The sequence below is a fragment of the Desmodus rotundus genome, chromosome 2, assembly GCF_022682495.2.
Source record: "Desmodus rotundus isolate HL8 chromosome 2, HLdesRot8A.1, whole genome shotgun sequence".
Taxonomy (NCBI): domain Eukaryota; kingdom Metazoa; phylum Chordata; class Mammalia; order Chiroptera; family Phyllostomidae; genus Desmodus; species Desmodus rotundus.
In genome coordinates this window covers 161,147,918-161,167,400 of record NC_071388.1, presented here as the reverse complement: position 1 = coordinate 161,167,400, position 19,483 = coordinate 161,147,918, and the positions used below count along the sequence as shown (strand labels likewise).

General features: G+C 40.4%; 1 protein-coding gene across 4 annotated transcripts in view; it reads left to right on the top strand.

Moving 5' to 3' along the window:
* Positions 1 to 15,798: 15,798 nt before the first annotated feature.
* GPR155 (G protein-coupled receptor 155) overlaps positions 15,799 to 19,483 on the top strand; it is a 59,477-nt gene continuing 55,792 nt past the window's right edge. For 3 of the 4 annotated variants that reach the window (XM_045196272.3, XM_045196274.3, XM_045196273.3), the window contains exons 1-2: positions 15,799 to 16,007; positions 17,968 to 18,047. The gene's annotated coding sequence lies outside the window, so the exon portion shown is untranslated. The remainder of the gene's footprint in view (positions 16,008 to 17,967; positions 18,048 to 19,483) is intronic. The other variant, XM_024561515.4, reaches the window with a different exon arrangement.

Below are 19,483 nucleotides of genomic sequence, written 5' to 3'. Positions count from 1 at the left end.
TGGAGTGGCTCTATAACCATGCTTAACCAGGAAGGACAACGGAACATAAAACCCACACACAGATATGCCGATGACAGAATCTCTGCATGCGCACGTCCCCGAGCAGGTCACGCTGGCGCACAGGGCTCCAGACCGTGGTTAGAGCAAAGAAATGTGTATTAACAAATGTTAGAATTGCGGAAAGTTTAAAGCTTGAAAGTTATTAATGAATACTTTAGGTAATATTAAAGCAGACAGACCCTCCCAAATTATACAAATTGATTATACAGGACCCTTGTTTATATCAGAAAATAAGTTATATGCATACACCATTGTAGATACATGGTCTGTAATAGGATTACCCTATACCTGCAGGAAGAGTGATAAAAAACTCACCATCGGGGCACTGAAAATATGGATTGCTTGCTACAGTTATCCCGACTATTATAGAATTAGATCAGGGCACCCATTTTGTAAGAAAGCTAATACAAGATTGGTAACAGAATGCTAACAAAACCTCTCACAGTCATATTGGAAGCTATAATAGTAGCTTATACCTTGACATTTTTAAAAAAAATTTTATTGTCATTCAATTACAGTTGTATGCATTTTCTCCCCATCCCTACCTTGACATTTAATATACACAAGACTTTCAAGCCAGGTATAGATCCTCAAATTCTGCTCAGTTTTATCCATCTTCTTTTATGCCCACTTTGCAACCTATGCCAAAGATCCATTCACTGGAAGGAAGAACACCCTTGTAGCTCCTTTTTGAACTGGTAGGTGGTTTAATGGGAGGAGCAATGGCAGCCACTTCTTTCCAATTCCAAATTGATCAAATCACATCAGATTTTTAAAACTTTGAAACAAAAAAAAATTCTCAATTTAACATATGCAATGGGAGCTTTATCATTGCTGGGTACACAGATGGGTTAAATTAGTAATACATTACCAAATGTGAATGAATTTCACATGTAAGTAAATAGAGCAAGGGAAATTCTACATAAAGCAGTCAGAGAAAATGCTTAAAAAATAATGAAGTGCTAAAAATGACATAAAAGATGTTTCTGTAAGGGTAGATGGTCAACTGTTTCAGGTAAGATTGGTTAATATGTGGAACACTCTTAGCACAGCTATAACCTCAGGGCAATACTGGTCACCTGAGATAGCAGACAACAACCCAATCACAAGAAGACACCACACAACCCCAATGGCTGTCATTCCTTAGGTAACTGTGAAGTTAGACTATTGGCATTTAAAAGGGAAAACGTGACATTGGGTGACTGACCTTTTGTGGTTCCCCAATATCAAAAGGGAGAGTGGACCCTATAAGCCACAGAAATATCTCCTTATGATAAAAGGAAAACATGCGCCTAAGGAGGTGTTAGTGGATTGGAACAACAATATTTTTTTTACTGTTAGACCTTTGGATATACCTGTGGTACAAGTACCCATGACTATGGTCTTGGTGCCTCCTCAGTCAGAATATATAACATGAGAAATGGGCCCGTGACAGTGTACTCTAACCCAAACCTTACCCTAACGTGTTGGAGTCAAGGGAAAAATAAGGAACTCAACAAGATGGGTTGTGTAAAAATAGAACAGGTAATGAATGTGACAAAAGAAGGAAAAAGACATTATTCAAGGTCAATGGCAGATAAAGAAACCATTACAATAACCATAGAAATATTCTACACTGAACCTCCTAAAATTAATCTATTAAGTATAAATCATACATTAGAACACTTAAGACAAGTAGAAGAACACCTGCAAGATGAGACTAAGAAAGTCAAAATAACTTCAGGAAGTGAAAAGAGAAGAGAAACATGCATTTTCAAAAAAAAAATGACAGCCTTAAAGTCTGAGGTATGGCAATCAAACACATGCTTGATACTGCTGTGCAAGGTTGTGTCCTCTGGAGTTTTACAAAACTGGCCTTTACACGGAAACAATGGCCAAGGAAGCTTAACTGAGTGGTTTAAGGACTTTAATATTTGGTCTTTTCACAATTGCATATTGCATCACGTTAAAGAGTTCTTTACTGTGCTCACACTGATAATATTAGGAATGTGGCTACTTAAATTGGTCATTCAACTATGGCATAAAAGAATGTGTATCAAAAGAAAACTATGCACAAAATTATGATTGTGATTAGATCATAAGTGATGTAGAATGACAGGGTGGATTGATATTTTTGTGAAATTAGATTTGTACAGGATATTAGGCCCTTAGGATTAATTGGTGTGCGAGTGATTTAAAACCACAGGACAGACTGTTATGTATTGATTCAGTATGATTTCAAATCCACTTGTTTATGACTTAAGTTGTTTTAATCTACTTGTTTATGACAAAGACCAAAAAAAGTTGTTTTGGCAAGTAAAGTTACTTTGATAGAAGAATAAAGTAAGCTTCGTCAGAATGTCATAATCTCATCTGTGATTGATAAAGCCCAGCTGCTGAGGATCCATGCTGGGGGCTTTATGGAGAAGAAAAATGCAGAAAAGCAGTTATGGCCAAAGGACACTTAGACTATAAATACTGAGAGTTTCCGAGGTTAGTTTGAGAGTTACCGTCTGGGCGGGGCAACTCTCTGCTAACCGAGAAACCTCTCGTGAGGACCCCTGAGGCGTCAGGTCCCGTGGCCTAGGACTGCTCCCTTTTCAGCAGTGGTGGATACCTCTCAGGGGCCCCAGGAAGGATGCCGGCCCACACCGGCTTCTCGAGTCCTTAGCAATGAGCTCCGTGTAGCAACAGGGGACCTTTACCTCTGTACTAACAGCTGGACACCAGCTTTCAGTTGGTAAAGCTGGCTTTCCTGAGAAACCAGACATATAAAAAGGTACACCTCAGTGAAAATTTGGGCTTTATTCTTTTTAGCTCCTCTTGCCTGGAACAATAGTGTGATTAATCTGTCAGCTGTTTGAAGTATGTTATTTCCTTATTTGGCTTAGTAAGAGATATTATCCTGTATGCTATTGGCTTATGAAATTATTATAATTCCCACAGAAAACCTATGATAAATAAATTGCTGGCAAAGACAGAATTAATTAGTCTCTGAGTATAACTTCACCACCTCCTCCCCCCCAAAAAACGAAACAGATGGGCGTTCAAAGATACATAAGACTGAAGACAAGCATTCAGGTTGGATAAGGCATGAACAAAAGGGATAAGCGGAGAATGAATGTGCATTATTTGGGATAGGTGAACAAACCAATCTCACTGGATTAGAGAGTTTGTGTACAGCGAATAATGCCAACTAAATTACATCAGCGAAGTGAGGATAGACGATAGAGGGCTTTGAAATCCAGAATGAATTTACATTTAATCTTCTAGGCTAAGGGTCAGCAAACATTTTCTGAAAGGACCAAATAATAAATACTTTAGGTTTTACAGGCCATATGGTCTCTGTCACAACTATTCAACTCTTCTGCTGTGGTATGAAAGCAGCCAGAGATGATAGATACTTTTTAAATAAGTATGGCTGTATTTCAATAAAACTTTATTTGTAAAAACAGGCGGCAGGCCAGATTTGGTCCTTGAACTAGAGCAGCAGAGCAAATAAAATAAAAATGGGGTTTTGTTAAGTTTTGAAGCAACTACACACAAGGATAGGGGGCATCACTTAGTTACTTGGCATCCATCTCCCCCATTCTCCTTCCTTATAGTTTCTAGACTTCCAGTCAGGTATCAGCTTCTCTTACGTATTCAGGGAGAAGCCAGTTGAACTCCCCCTCTAGGAGTGATCTCAGCTTGGTCTAAATTATCAGGTCATTCCATTCCTCTTTCCACAAGGATTGATTCATGTAATGCACACGTAAGGCACAGGATGTGGGTTCAGGAAGGGCATCTGGACTAATTTTGGCCAGTAACACACATACCCTCTATAGTACTGGGGTCTCCTGCAAAGAAGCTTTCTCATTTCTTTGGAATAGCCACCAAAAGGGATACAGTCTCCCTTTCTGGGCAGGGTGGTTTATAGATATGAAACTTGGATTTATGAGTTCATTTTGCCACACTGAGAGAAACCAGATTTGGAACAATGCTGACGAGCCTGAAGGCAGAGCAGAGAAAGGTAAAGAAGCCAGGTCTTTGATGACATGGTTGGTCTATTAAATAAAACCAACCCTGACCCCTATCCTACTCTGGACTTTTTAGTTCTGTTAGCCAACAAATCACTTTCATTGCTTGAATCTGTTTGAGCTGAGTTTTTCTGTTAGAGATTAAAAGTATTCCACTATCACAGAAAAATAATACGGAATAGGAAGCAATGAAAGGCATCAGGCTATGTGAAAGACCAGGCATGAAGTAACACAAGGTGTAGGGGAGCTTTGCCGCAGAGCCCCCATCCGCCACGGATGAAAATAAATCTACCAAGATATGATCTGCTTGGGGAGGAAAGGTGGCCGATCTCTCAAAGGAGAAGGACCAAGAGCCTTTTCCTCAATGGGCTTTTATTGGGTTTAATTTGCACGGGAATACACGTAAAGCTCATCAATCATTGTCTGGCAGTAAGGCTCAAACAATAGATAACATACAAGGAACTCTGAGGGCTTATTCTGAGTCAGGGTCAGTTAGCTAAAGGGCCATAAGACTTTGGGAAACAAACTCATTTCAGGCTTGGACCCTTATCATTAAAATGAGGGTATTAGCAAAGCAGGTTTCACAGGATTTTATGCGTACTTTCTTAGGTGTAATTGCCCCTGGGGAATCTGCCCTTTCCAGCACAGGACTGCACCACCCTCTGGCATTGTTTCAGGCTTAAATCAGGCAGGGGAAGTAAGGCAGCCAAGAGATTAGGAGACTTCTTGCAGACAGAATGAGGACTCAGGCTATGTCAAAGCCAAGGGGTGAGGGTTCATTACCCCCTTCTTCTACAGCCCCTCAAGTCCTTCCCTGTGGGCCTTTTTCGTGACCATGCCTGTCTTAGGTCGTCCCTCCCTTGAGGAATCTTACCCATCATTGGTTAACAGGTCAGGCTCAGGGCCAGGCAGGGTGAAGTAAAAATGGGCAGAAGCAGCGCCCTTGCCAGGGAGATAAGCTTTGTCTCCTTCATGGCTTATGGTCCCAAGGTCTCTGACTCAGCCTTAACCATGGGGGATTACAGCTTCTGAAACTGGGCAGGGTGGTTCCCAACAACAAGGCAGCAGTGAGAAGAGTCATTGAAAAGACAGAATTACTGTGTGAAGCTAATGTATATTAATATGTCAGGAATTCCCACATTAAATAAAAGGCTAAGGAAAACACTTAAAGAATACAGGAAGTAAGGAATCTGAGCCCACTCACAAGAAAATACATGTAAAACATAAGATTATTGAAAGGTTAAAGATCAAGGAGACTTTTACTTGAAGTCACAGCCCAATCATAGTCCAAAAGATAAAACTGTGCCAAACCGTAAGTATGGTAAAAAGAAAAAAAATAAACATTTGTGAAAAGAGGATAAGCTAGTGAGAACTTTTGGGTTATATTTTGGAATGGAAAAGGGGTCAGATTAAGAAACCAAAAGGAAGAGGGGCAGGGTGATTGGATGGCAAACTGGGAAACTCTTATTAGAAAGGTAGGACTGATCATCCCTGACATTTATATATAGTTCTGGCTAGGGAACCCTCTCTCAACAGAATCGGCAGTCCATTGACATATAGCTCCTGGGAGCCTCAAAGAAATAACAGGGTAAACCCAGGAAAGAGATGAGAACTGCTGGAGGAAAGAGACCTAGCAACAATTCACAGAGAATTACCTAGCCTTTTCAAAGCTCAGTGATAAAAACGTAAGAGGCTTCTGGATTCTGGTAGGGCACTTAAGAAGCTCGGAAGTTGCTTCTCCATCCTAACAACAAGTAAAATGCTGAACAAACTGAAAAATCAACAATTCTTCTTAGATCCAAAAGAGAAGTGAGGTCAGAGATCAAAACCCTGTTTCCGAAATTGGAGATACCAAGAGACAAACACAGAGAATCACACCTTACTGGATGAGCAACTTTGGTGGGATCCAGCACCAGGGAAGGAAAACCTGAGCTGGAATTGATGAATTGCTGGGGGCACAGTGTAGACAACTCTGAGCATTAAAAGCTCCAGGGGACCAAGTCATTGGAGGCCCCACATATTTGTGTTTTACCTCCTGGATATCTACCAGAGTCTCATGGTAAATGCTAGAAATACTCACACGCCCACTTCCCCACTGAGCTTCCTACAGGGGGAAGGGAAAAGGAACCATACTGAAATACATTAGATTAAGCATTCTGTTCTTATTAAGGTCTGCCTTCAAGAGAAACTAATTAACCAGAGCCTAACTTGCAGGGGGTTTATCAGAGCCTAATGGGCCTGGGAAAGGGACATATCCACCTTCAGGCCCACCTAAGAGTATAGTGTATGGGGAACTGAGAAACACTGGTGAAGTTCACAGTCCAGAGGCACAGGCACACTAAAAGACTGAGCCCTAATCACAGGACTATAGAACACTTTCCTTCCCCTTTATCTTACCCCACATTACTAAAGGTCTATTTACAGTAATTCCTTTTACTTAGTACACCGTGCCTGGCTACCAAGAAAAAAATTACAAGATATAGTAAAAAGCAAAAATCACAGATGGAAGAGACAGAGCAAGCTTCAGAACCAGACTCAGATATGGCAGGGATGTTGGAATTATCAGACCAGCAATTAAAAACAACTATCATTAATATGCTAAGGCGTTACTGGATAAAGTACACAGCATTCAAGAACAATGGGCAATGTAAGCAGAGAGATGAAAATTCTAAGAACCAAAAAAGAAATGCTAGCAATAAGACTATAACGGACATAAAGAATGCCTTTGATGGACTTAGACCAGACACAGCTGGAAAAAAAAAATCTCTGGGCTTGAGGATATTTCAATAGAAACCTCCAAAACTGAAAAGCCAAGAGAAAAAAAAAAAAAGACTGATAAAAACAGAACAGAATATCCAAAAATGATGGAACTACTATAAAATGTGTAACACGTGCATAATGGGAATACCAGAGGAAAAGAAAGAAAAAATTAAACAAAAAATATTTGAAACAATAATGACTAGGAATTTCCCCAAATTAATGTCAGACACCAAACTGCAGATCCAGGAGACTCAAAAAACACCACGCAGGGTCAGATCCAGGCGGTCTGGCTCTGGAGTCTGTGCACAGGAACCACCACTGCCGGGTTCAACCGTGGGAGGAGTCAGATTCAGGAAAGACTAGTGAGCACAGAAATCAGTGGTCGACTTTAGTGGTACAGCTGCTCTCTCTTAGCACTTTGCCACCAAATCTTCAGCTTTCCCTCTTCCTCCATCAGTTTGCTGACTTCAGCATATTGGTTCATTGTTTCCTCTATCAGACACCATGCTCGGTCAGACCAGCTTGTCCAAAGATAATTCTGACAACTGACCACATCCTGTATTACTCCTCTGCTACCATGTACCTTCCTTATCCCCAAGACACACAAAGACAGAATTAGTTCTCCTTCCCCCAAGACCAAGCATCCTTATTCTTATCAAGTCTTACTGAGCACTGACTGTATACCAGGAAGTAAGCTAAATGCTAGGGACCAAAAAGGGGTCTCTATAACCTAGTTGGGAAGACATACACTAAAGGCAATTACGCTTTTATAGGATGGCATTAATTTAGTTTGTGAATAATCTGGTTTGTTGGTGTTCCTATGAAAATATGTGTGGTAGGCTGAATCGTGGCCCTCCAAAATCCATGCCCTAAACCACAGAACCTGTTAACATGTACCTTACATGACAAAGAGGTTGGAAAAAAAAAGTATGCAAAGCAAATGTGATTAAGTGCAGACCCAATCTAACTGTACGAGTCTTTAAAAGTGGAGAACCTTTCCAAACTGTGGTCAGAGGGAGATGTGACTATAGAAAGAGGGTCAGAAAAATGCAGCATTGCTGTTTCTGAATATGGTACAAGGGAGTCACAAGCCAAGGAATGTGGGTAGCCTCTGGAGCCTGGAAAAGGCAAGGACACAGGTTCTTCCCTAGAGCCTCCAGGAGAAACCAGCCCTGCTGACGCCTTGACTTTAACCCAGTAAAGATTTTGGACTTTTGATCTCCCAAACTGTAAGATAATAAGTCTGTGTTGTTGTTCTGGGCAGATGGCTCAGTTGGTTGGAGCATCGTCCTGCACACCAAAAGGGTTACACATTCATTCCAATCAAGGCACATACCTACCTCGCAGGTTTCATCCCCAGTTGTGGCGCATATGGGAGGTAACCAATCAATGTTTCTCTTACACGTTGATGTTTCTCTCTCCCTTCCTCTCTTTCTAAAATCAATGACCATATCTTCAGGTGAAGATTAAAAAATAAAATAAATAAAAGTATGAAGGGCATTTTAAAAAGTAATGTCTGCGCTGTTTCAAGCCACTGAGTGTGTGGTAATGTGTTATAGCAATATAGGAAAAAATACAATGTGCATATTATGGTGCGGACCCAAAAGGCCTACAGGTGTTCCATGGTTCTGAAGTGTACATAAAAGGTTATGCTAAGACCAGGCTCCTCCCAGGAGGAACATCACCTACGGAGTCTCGGTGAATGCCTGTCTACTAGAATTGGGGAATAGCTGGGGAGGTGGAAGCTCCACTCACATTAAGCCTCACCTTGGTGATGGGCACATGCTGATTCCTAGGATAGGATAGGGAGAGCTACTGAGGATATACCCCATGGTGTGATGGTGCCACTCCTAAGTGATCTAGTTGGCATGCCCATGACAAAGCTATAAACTCTAAGTGACTGTAATACTTTGTGGAGCTTACAAAGAAACTAATTCAGAAGCTAATGGAGTTGAGGTTTACCGGCAGAAAGGCGACACTGAGAGTGGTAATAGCTTACCTGGGACTGTAAAGAAAATGGAAGAGAACTCCAGGTCTACAATTCTTAAAGATAGCTAGGGTGCTTGCAGAGGCTTTCGTGACAGATAAGATCTACATGTGGCCTGAGAGCTCCTCGGACACAAACCCTGCTTCCATTTAGAATGCTAACCAATGGGGGTGTTGCATGGCAGAGATGAGAATCTATAGGCAATTACTACAAGAGAGGAGGGGATATGGGGGAATCTAAGATGGAAAAGCCACAGATTTGGGGGCTATCCAGGGCAAAGGGAATTTGGAAGTGGAAGAAATGAAAGAATGTCAGGCTGTGCCTTTTGACTAAGAAGGTGGACTTGCAGAAAAGAACAGAAAGTAGTGAGGAACGAAAGGGCAAGCCAAGGCAGCTAAGCCAATCCTATCGGTTCTGTCTCACATTCAGAGGCCCATCCTACCCAAGACTAATTTACAGTGTCAGCAGTAACCTTCTTATAGTAGATGGTGGGGAAAACTGAAGCTGTTAGTGGTGAGGACCAGAATCATCCCTTGAGCCCACCCAACTACCAGATTTACTTGGTGAGAGGATTACAGGTCTGTCCACAAACGGTGGTGCTATTTATGAAGCCCAGGGTAGCTTAACAGAAGTCACACCTTTGAATATAGATTATTTTATATAGATAGGAATGCATCCTTTGCTGGGATGATTGTCAATCATACTACTCACGTACATGAAGAATCTTCTTAAGGTTTGGCTTTGCAAGTGCAAATAACTGCCTGTACCAGGTAACAGTTGGAAAGCTATGGCTGGGAATTTATTTCTCATCAGCTTGAGATGCTACTAAGGATCCTACATGGAAGCCCTATAATCCTGACTAGATAGGGTATACAAGTGAGCCAAGTCAGTCACATGTAGGCAAAGCGGGGTGTCTGACGCAATCCTCATGGCAGGCAGAGGACAGTAGGTAAGAGACATGCATAAAGCAGCGCAGACGGAGCCCAGTTCCATAGTTGGGACAAGAACCTAAGAAAGTAGGTGTGTTTGGGAGGCCAGAGCAGGGGTTCAGAAATGGGACACCTAGAAATTTAATCAAAAGATGACTTTGCCTGAAGTGTTGTTGTTTTTTTAATTAGACCTGACATAGAGCTGTAAGGTGACTTTTACACAAGGGCATCTTAAAGGTCCTGCTAGACATTTGACAAACATAAGTGTAATCCTCCTAGACATTTGACAAACATGCGATAAGCACATCCACAGCATGACCAGCAGCTTGTGTCCACACATCCTGCATTCGCTCACTCTTACTGCTTCAGTATCTCCAGGGGCAACATACATTGACTTTAAGATAATTTATATTTCCATTAGCTGATACTGCTCTGCTATCTTCTTTGAACACATTCCATAGATTTTTACCTCTTTGTACAGTCTCATTTTATTGTATTCTGCATTGAGGATTTAAAAAAAAATTATCTAGAATTGGTTGGAGGAGCTACAGAAGTATTCTTCTCTGTGCTGGACAGTAACATTCTACACACTGAGTCTAGAATGGGGCTCTAATTACATATAAGAATTTGAAAAATGGTACAAAGAATAACAATTTTAAAAGACAATTAACTTTTAGAAAAAATATAGGTAAATATCATAACCTTTTAAAATATATATTTTATTAATTTATTTTTAGACAGAGGGGTTGGGAGGGAGAAAGAGTGGGAGAGAAACATCAATGTGTGGTTGCCTCTCATGTGCCCCCCCACCCCAGGACCTGGCCCGTATCTCAGGCATGTGCCCTGACTGAGAATGGAACCAGCGACCCTTTGGTTCGCAGGCCGGCACTCAATCCACTGAGCCACACCAGCCAAGGCAATATCATGATGACCTTGATGCAAGAGAGGATTTTGTTAAAGACACCAAATGTACAAACTATAAAGAAAAAGATTTTTTAAAAAGTTATTTCTTAGGAAATAATCTCTCTCAAAAGTTGAAGCTTTAAGAGGTGGTGAAATGACTGCACTGGGGTTGTGCTACATAATCCACCATACTGTAGATGTATTGGCTACGTTGTTGAATGTGTCAGAAAATTACTTCATCCAGTTCCACCCACGATGTGAACTTTCTGACTGGACCTGAAAATGGCACTATAGTGAAGACATGGTGTATATATACCCAATAAATGAATACAATGATCAGTTCCATTTTGTTTTGCTTTTCTCCATAAAGGGCAAACAACCAAACAAAAAAAAATAGGTTTCACATGAGGAAGAATGCCCTGATAGGAAAACAGCTATTGAAATGGATTTCTGAAGGAAGTTGCCAGATGCAGTGTGCCCTTTTTCCTATGAGAAACATGTTTCTTCCCATAGACCACTGAGACTCTAGAAAAATGAAAAATGTTCTGCCGTCCTCTAAGGCAAATACTCCTGTCTGCCCTTGAAGCAGATGTATACTTTCTAGCTCATTCCCTAGAACAGCTCTTACCTGGGAATTTGCATTAAAATTATCTGCAGAATCGGGAAAACATACAGAACTTGGGCCCAATCCCAGTGATATTGATTTAGTAAGTCTGACGGGACCCTGGAATCTATATTTTCTAAAATTTCATTCTCCAAGAACAATATGTCAAAAACCTAGTGCCTGTGCCTTTCTAGCTTGGACTGACAAACGCTCTTGTAGTTCAGAAGTCTTATGTTTCCTTTCCTGTTTCAATCTTTTGGAATGGTTGAGGGAAAGCTTATATGGACGTTAGGGTAACAGGAAAGTCTAAATAACTTTTGGAATTTTAGGAGCATTTTAATATTTGTAGAATTAACTGTTGGGACACTATTTATTACCATATTTAGCTTGTGTCACAACCAATGATGACTCCCCCATAATTTATTCTGTTTCAGCCCTTGTCAGTCACAAAAAGCAATCTGATTCCTCTGCTGCCACAGAGAGACTAGCATTCTGATACTTCTTGGTCAGTTACTTTTGCTGATACTTGAAGAAGCATAATAAAAGAGGGTAGAAGGAAAAAGGACTCATGGACAACAGTGTGGTGATTGTGGGAGGTGGTTATAAGGGAACTAAGTGGTAGCGGGAAAAAATACAAAAAAGGGGGTAGGTATTTCCATTTGAAGTGACTCTCTAAATATAGCAACTTTACAAACTTGTTTAGCTGGCATTCCAAGAGTTAGTAGATCAACAAATATTTATTAAGTGCCTACTATGTGCCAAGCATAGTCCAGGCACTGAAAATATTATGGAAATCACTAAAGTACCTGCCCCTTCAAGGAGGGAAGGAGACTGGAACTCCTGAAATACTCTACTGAACGAATGCTTCTGCGGTCTGTGGTTAATTCTTGTGCTGGGGGATGTGATAGCTTTTTTAAAGCTATCTATTTACTCAAAAGTTCCACCCATGTTTTAACTAATGGGTTGGCCAAAAAGTCCATTTAGTTTTTTCAGTAGAATAAAAGACACATTTTTTATATTCACCAAACATTTTATTTATTTGGATATTTTGAGTATGTTGGCTATCTCCTGTATGGTATAACTTTGATTGTTCTCAATTAATGTCTCAATTTTGATAGCTATTAACTTTAACTGGTTTAACCAACCCTGGAGCATTGTCCAGAAAGAAATCTCCAGCATGAAATTTTGCAAACCACTTTTGACGCTTTCGATCAGTCACATCACCTTCTCCATACATTGCACAAATCTTTTTGTTGGGTTTCAGTCGTTTTTACTTTTTTAAATAAAAAAGCATAATATGCCAAAAATGTTGTATATTTTCTACCATCTTCAATATTAATATGGCCATGTAAAAAATCACCAATTTTGATGTCTTTTTTAAATGCACACTGATGTGACAGCTGTCACAATACAAGCTAACAAAATTGTTTTGAATGAAGTTAAAGACAACTAAGCACTACTAGAACCACCTCACAGAAAAAAAAAAACAAACCAACCACAAGTGAACTTTTTGGCCAACCCAATAGAATAAGCTAAAAATCTTACTCCAAAATCAAAATTAAATCTGAGATTTTCTCCACTTCCTCTTTATATTTTACAAAGTTGACTAGTTTCACAGTGTTTCACTTTAGAGATTATTCAAATTACAAAATGCTCTACACACTCATTTATAAGAGGCTTTGTTTAAAGACTGTCTATTACATAAACTTGTGTCTGAGCACATTTTTAAGTGAACAAACTAGAAGTAAAAATGGGATTATTTTGTTTATTTTTCATGTTCATGTCCCAAATGTCTGACCCCTTTCAAAAAAACAAAAGTACAAGTACCAAGAAGCTATACCTGAAACCAGAAAAGTCGGCATTCATCCTGCCTGTAACTACCAGAAATAGTAAATAGAAAAATATTTACTATTAGGTATTGTTCACCATTTCTATATAAGCAAAAATAGACACTTTAAAACTTGTCTCAGACTTTATCCTGGTAAAATTAATACACACTTTTTGGTAGAAATTTTGAGAACTTTTCTACACAGGAAAAAATGTATTTTTACTAGTCATATAATTACTATTGGCATTTTCTTTCAAAACTTTTTGCTATTAATTTGATTTCAAGTAACAGAAGACTCAACTCAAACTTGTTGAGTTGATTGAGCCAATACATTTTTGTAAGTAACGTATACAATAAGTTGCAAAAAGCTCTGGAGCATTTTCTCAATCTGTTGAGATTTTGCTTCCCAGCAACTGTTGTCAGTTTGACTCAAATAAACTCATAACAATTTTTTAAAATATTGATTGGCTCACATAACTGAGAAGTCCACAGGCTGACTAGCTTCAGGTGATTCTACAACTCAATCTGTCATCAAGGATCCATTTATTTCCTTCTCTTTGCTGTGCTTTCCTTGATGTCTGCATCTTTCTAAGACTGGTCCCTCTCATGGTCTCAGGATGGCTCCCAGCATCCTCCTCTTGTCCACCAAGAAAGAGAACCTCAGCATTTTCAGCAAAAGTCCTGAGTCATTGTATCAAACTACCTTAGAGCCAATGCCCACCCTGACTCAATCATTGAGTCCAAAGGGATGAATTTTACTGATGGGATACCTAGGTTAGTTATATCATCTCTGAAGGCAGAGTGAAGTCAACTTCTCTAAAGGAATATGGATCCCTAAAAAGAAACTGGTGCTATTGGGAAGGAGATGGGAGTTTAAAGAAACTAAATAATTTTAAAGAAATTTGAAATCATATTAGAACTGTTTCTGTACTGCTAAAGCAAGCACTAGACATAGTCAAATAACAAATTTTAAATCGCTCTAATCACTTGTACTACTTTATCTTCCTCTGAGTTACTCATCTTTCATTAGATTTTATGAATGACTCAGAGTTCCCACTTTTTCAAGGAAAATTATTCTCAAACATCAGTAGGGAATTCTTGACAGGTATTAAAAATTATTATATAGATCTACATTTATGGATAAAAGTTCATTATATATTTTTAATGAAAAATGTTACTAAAAGTCATGTGTATAGAAAATCATGTCTACTTTATGATGCAATCTTTCTTAGTCTATATACATATATACACATAGAAAAAATAGTATACATAGTAAAATGCTATCAGTAGGTGTTAATTTTCACTTTCTTCATTGTTTTTCATATTATCTGAATACAGGTGGAGCAAAAGGAAGTTTACAGTTGTGAGTATGCCAAACACAGAGTTTATCCATATATTATTATTTATTATTGTATTATTTTCCCATAGAATTGTAAACCTACTTTTGTCTCACAATATATTTTATAATTAATCATTCCATTCATAATCAGAAAAAAATTAGAAACTGAAACTGCAATTATATTAAATTAGTCCGAGTTTGGTGAGGGGGCCTAGCATAAGTGACCCCATTTTGGGCCTGTGGTTTTCTTTTTAACAATTGAGAACAAAGGGGAAGTGAAAACAGGAGCAGAATACACGACTTTTCCATAATTTCAGTTCCTGGCCTTTTTCTCCTGCTTAGTTTTCAGATGATTTCGTCAATGCTTAGCTTACTGTGATTTTTCAAGTTAAATTTTTGTATCTTTACACTAAAACTACCAAGATGACAGGAAGACGCTGAAGTTACAAGACAAAACAATTAAAGATGCAAAGCAAACTAGAGGCTTTACAAAGGAGAGATGCGTATGGAGATATTAAGTGAGGTCAGCTTATAAATATTTTTAAGTTTGAAGTAATTTAAGTCCATAAGACTTAATTCAAATACAGGACTCCTGGTTTCAAAATGGAAGTTTATACACTGAGTCCTCACTTGACATTACGGTTAGGTTCTTGGAACTAAAGGGAAACGACGTGTAAGGAAACCAAATTCACCCTAGACTTAGTTAATATAAACAAGAGTTAAGTTCTTGGCATCTCATCAACGTTATAACATTGAAAGAAAAGGCGTTATTGGAGGACCTATTTATTTGGGATCCCTTTATTTCAAGCAGCTCTGGAAGTTTTCCAACAATACAACCAATTACCTCTAGGTAGACCAAGACTATATAGTTTCCTCCAGAGTAGAAACACACGCAGTCAGGACTGCGTGTCTTGTATGTCTCCCAGTTTATTTAGAATAGACTGGGAGCCTATTCTAAATAAAACACAATGCTAAAGCTTCACAGACATTTTCATCTCTGATTTAGGAAAGTCAAGGTCACACTGCCTTGGGAAAGTGAAAGGTGAGATTCTGACCCAGGTCTGACTCTTAAGTCCGTGCATTTAAACTATGTTCTATAAACTAGACTAGCTTAACTAAAATAGAAATTGGCGGATCACACGAAGCTGGGTTGGGAAAAAAACTAACGGCCAACGAGACTACAACTACCGACTACAGCCGCCATCTTGGGAGAGCCGGGTGGCCGGAAGTCCCGCCGCCTGAGCCTGGAGACTGGGCCGCTCGCTGGGGGCGAGGGCGGGACCCAGGGCGTCGGCTGAAGGGGAGGGAGGGCCCAGAGACCATGCGGGTCGGAGGCTGGCAGCGAAGGGCGGGGCCTGGGGGTGGGGCCTGGAGGTGGGGCGGAGCCGCAAGGCGGGCGCCTGAAGGAGCTGACCCGGCCACGACTTCTCTGCACCTCACTTTCGCGGAACGTGACTGAGCTGCTGCAGCCGGCAGCTGGCATCTCTCTGCTAGGAGGGCTGTTTGTTGGTGGGAGTTAACGGTGATTTCCTCCCCGTTTGGCCCACTGCGAGCACCGACTACGTTCACCGCGCGGCCCCGAGGCTGCAGACGTAGCAGGTGAGGTGAGCCCCTGGGGCCCCCGCCTCCCGGATATGAGTAGGTGGGCAGCGCCCAGGCCGGCAGCCCCGTGCCTGCGCCGGCCCGCCTCTTCCCCGCAGTGCCCGCCTTTTGGACGCGTGGGGGCCCCCCGGGTGGGCTTACGTAGCGGAGAAGGCGGCTCGCTTGTCCCCTCCGGCGGCAGATTGCCATTCATTCCCTAGTTTGAGGAACACCTCGTTAAACCCTCTCCTTCTCCGACTCTTGCCCTCATCCCAAGGGGTGGTCTCAGTCTCTGCCCTCCTGGGAGCTCCTGCCCATATACTTGGAGAGTTGCCCCAAATTTTCTTCCTTACCCGCTTTTAGAGCATGTCAGTTACTCTGATGTAGTGACTCCCCTGCCCTGGGGAAGCTGAAGGACCAACTTTTTATCGCAGCCACAGACCCCACTCTGCCTTTCCACTTCACTGCTGCCTGTCCAGGGACTGGGTGGTAGCTGTTGTCTGGGCGGCGTCCGTGGTTGGCGACTTTCCACACCCTTATCTTGGAGGGCCGAAGTCTATCCCTGGTGACAAGGGAAGAGCCGAGGTCAGGGCTCCCCACCCTAGGTCTCCAGGGAGGACACTCGGTCCCCTACAAGTCGGTGGGAGTGGGTGGACGGTGTGACTGTTGACGTTGAAGGGTGCACTGAATGGTCGGTACCGCACTGTACAGTGCTTTCCCACCGGATAAAGGGTACTGGGTGTTTGAGAAATAGCCTGACTTTAAAGCTTTCTCTTGGAAGATAATCGCAGCCCTCTTCCCCATTTTTACTTAATAATATCCGTTGTTTACAATTTCACTTGTTCTGTGTTATTTAAACCAAAAATGAAGCAGCCCGAAGTGGTTTGTATGTCTCCACCCCGAGTGGTCAGTGAGTGTTTTTTAACTGACAGATCAGCTTGTTTGTTCCATAACAAGCCTTGTTTTGATGAGATGAAAAGACTGGATGTAACTTAAAAAAAAGCCCCACCAAAACTTCCTGTTGCTGTGGCTCCTGTTCTTTTTAAAAGAATGCTTTAGAAAGCATCTTTTCCTCCCGTGGGGGGTGGGGAGAATTAAGATGACAAGTCCCTTCTGGTTATTTTGACTTTCTCCCAACTAGCAGGCATTGCTTTTCTAATATTGAGGAACATTAAAAGAAACCTCATGGAAAGGGGCACATTACTTTTCAATTTTTCTCTTAATTTTCAAGTAACTGAAAGTTAAACCTGGGCATTATGACAACTATTTGACCATCACCTTGATAAAATGAAGACCTCTCTCTTCCCTGCTAAAACTATTTAAGATCAAACTAAATTGAATTGAACTCCTCTTAATTGTTTGGTATAAAATAAAAATGATAACCTTGTGGCCCATCCTGTTCGTCTATTTTAGTTGGAAGATCTTTACTACCAAGTATTGTTTGAAGAACTGACATAGAAAATGAATTATATTTAATTTGTTACCATTCTTACTATTATGAGGGCTATAATTCCTAACAGCAATTGCTACTATTTCTTGAAAGCCTACTTTGTGATAAACTACTGAGATAAGCTTAGTATAAAATCTCCAATCCTCACAATATTCCTTGAAGGAGGTTTTTCCTCTAATTTTATACTTGAGGAAGCTAAGGTCCTGAGAGGCTAGGTAACTTGCCCAAAGAGGGTTGATAAGGAAGGGATAAGGCCCAAAATTGGGTTCAGGGCTTTTTGACTCTTTATACTGAACAACTGCTAGTTTAGTTAAACTGTTGGTTTAAAAGCATTGGAATTCAATGGTACAAATAAGGGGTAGTGAGCAGTATTATTTATTAAATCTCCAGGCAAAGAAATATAGGAAACTATGAAAAAAAAATAACAAGACTGGGCTAATTTATCACCTTACTCTTTAGCGCTGACTTTTCAAGTCCACATCTTTAAGGACTCCAAATGTTTGACACCTTTGTTTAATTGTTTAACAGCTCCTACTTCAACTATGGGTACCTGTACCAGCAGGTAGCTTTCCCAGGATATAATTTGACACTTGCTTGCTAAACTTCAGGTATGTGAATATTGTAGGTTTTTGTGTATTGACCACTCCTATCTAATCCTACTAGAAAAATACTCATCCTGATCCAGATTAATTGTAAGTTTTTAAATGGTTCGGTTAATACCAGGGTAGTACAGAGAAAATTACCTTGTTTACACCTCTGAGTATCAGTTGTTGCTGGTCCTTGGCCTGCCGTCTGAGTCCTACTAATGTGATGTGCATGTCTGAGAACTTAACCTGGGCATTGTACATTTCAGAAACGAGCTTTTTCACTTTCTGCCTTATTTAAGGTCACTTTAGACGATTAACCCAGAGTAATTATAACTGGGCAGTTGTCACCATGTTAAATTCAAGTTACTAGCAAGAGCTGGTTATCTGCAGTTGTCTAAACCTCATGTTCATGTATCTGTGGCAGCAAGAGGGGAGCCTGATAAGTATTGTAATAATAGCATTAAGAACTTTTTCTTGCTTTAGCATTTTTCTGAACATCTTTAGAACAATTTACAACACATTTTGTGTTCCTTAACATTTTATGAACAGCTTTAGAACATTTTAGAACACATTGTGTGGTCTTGGGCCTGTTGCTATAGTGAAAAACTTAGAATACTTTATCATTGAAAAGAGAGGGAGAGAGCCAGAGAGAGAGAGAGAGAGAGAGAGAGAGAGATTTCTGTCCATGAACTAGTTCCTAAAAGACAACAATGTGGATTCACTAAAAGGTGAAATAAATATACACATATGGAGGCTTCTGTGTGCCCTGTGCTGTGCTAGGAGGTAGGGACACAACAGTAAGTAGAAACACCCACAGACCCAGTTTGTGTAGCACTTAAAGTCTTGCGTAGGAGACAGACATAAAACAAATAGTCACTGTAATGCACAGTGTGATTATAAAATGAGAAAAGTGGCCTAAAGGTAAGGAACATAGAGAAAGACTCTTGGCCTGGCTGTGGGGTCAGAGAAGCCCTTATCTGATAGAAGTGACTCCTAAATCCTGTGATTTGGAGGATAAGTAGGTGTTATGTGTAGGGAGTTGTGGGTGGGTAGAAAAGAGAACATTTTTAGAGTTAACTGCATGTGCAAACTCCATGTAGCACAAAGGGACTGTGGGACATTCAAAAAGGCCAATATGTGAGGCTGGTGTAAAAGGAACTAAGAGTAGGTTGGTGGGATGCCATTATTTTTTTTGTTTCATTCCCTCTCTTAATATACTACCAAAATTATATTTAACTTTGTTAAATGATTACTTTGTGCCGGATGTGATTGTATGGACTTTACTTGAATAATCTCAAGTTCCTATGAGGTGAGTACTATTATTACCATTACACAAATGAGGAAAGTGAAACACAGAAAATAAGTTACTGGTTCAAAGTTGACAAGTGATACTCTAGTATATCGTTTTTCCTATACTATAGTCAAGTATGACCACAGGCTGGAAAGGCCCCTTGTGT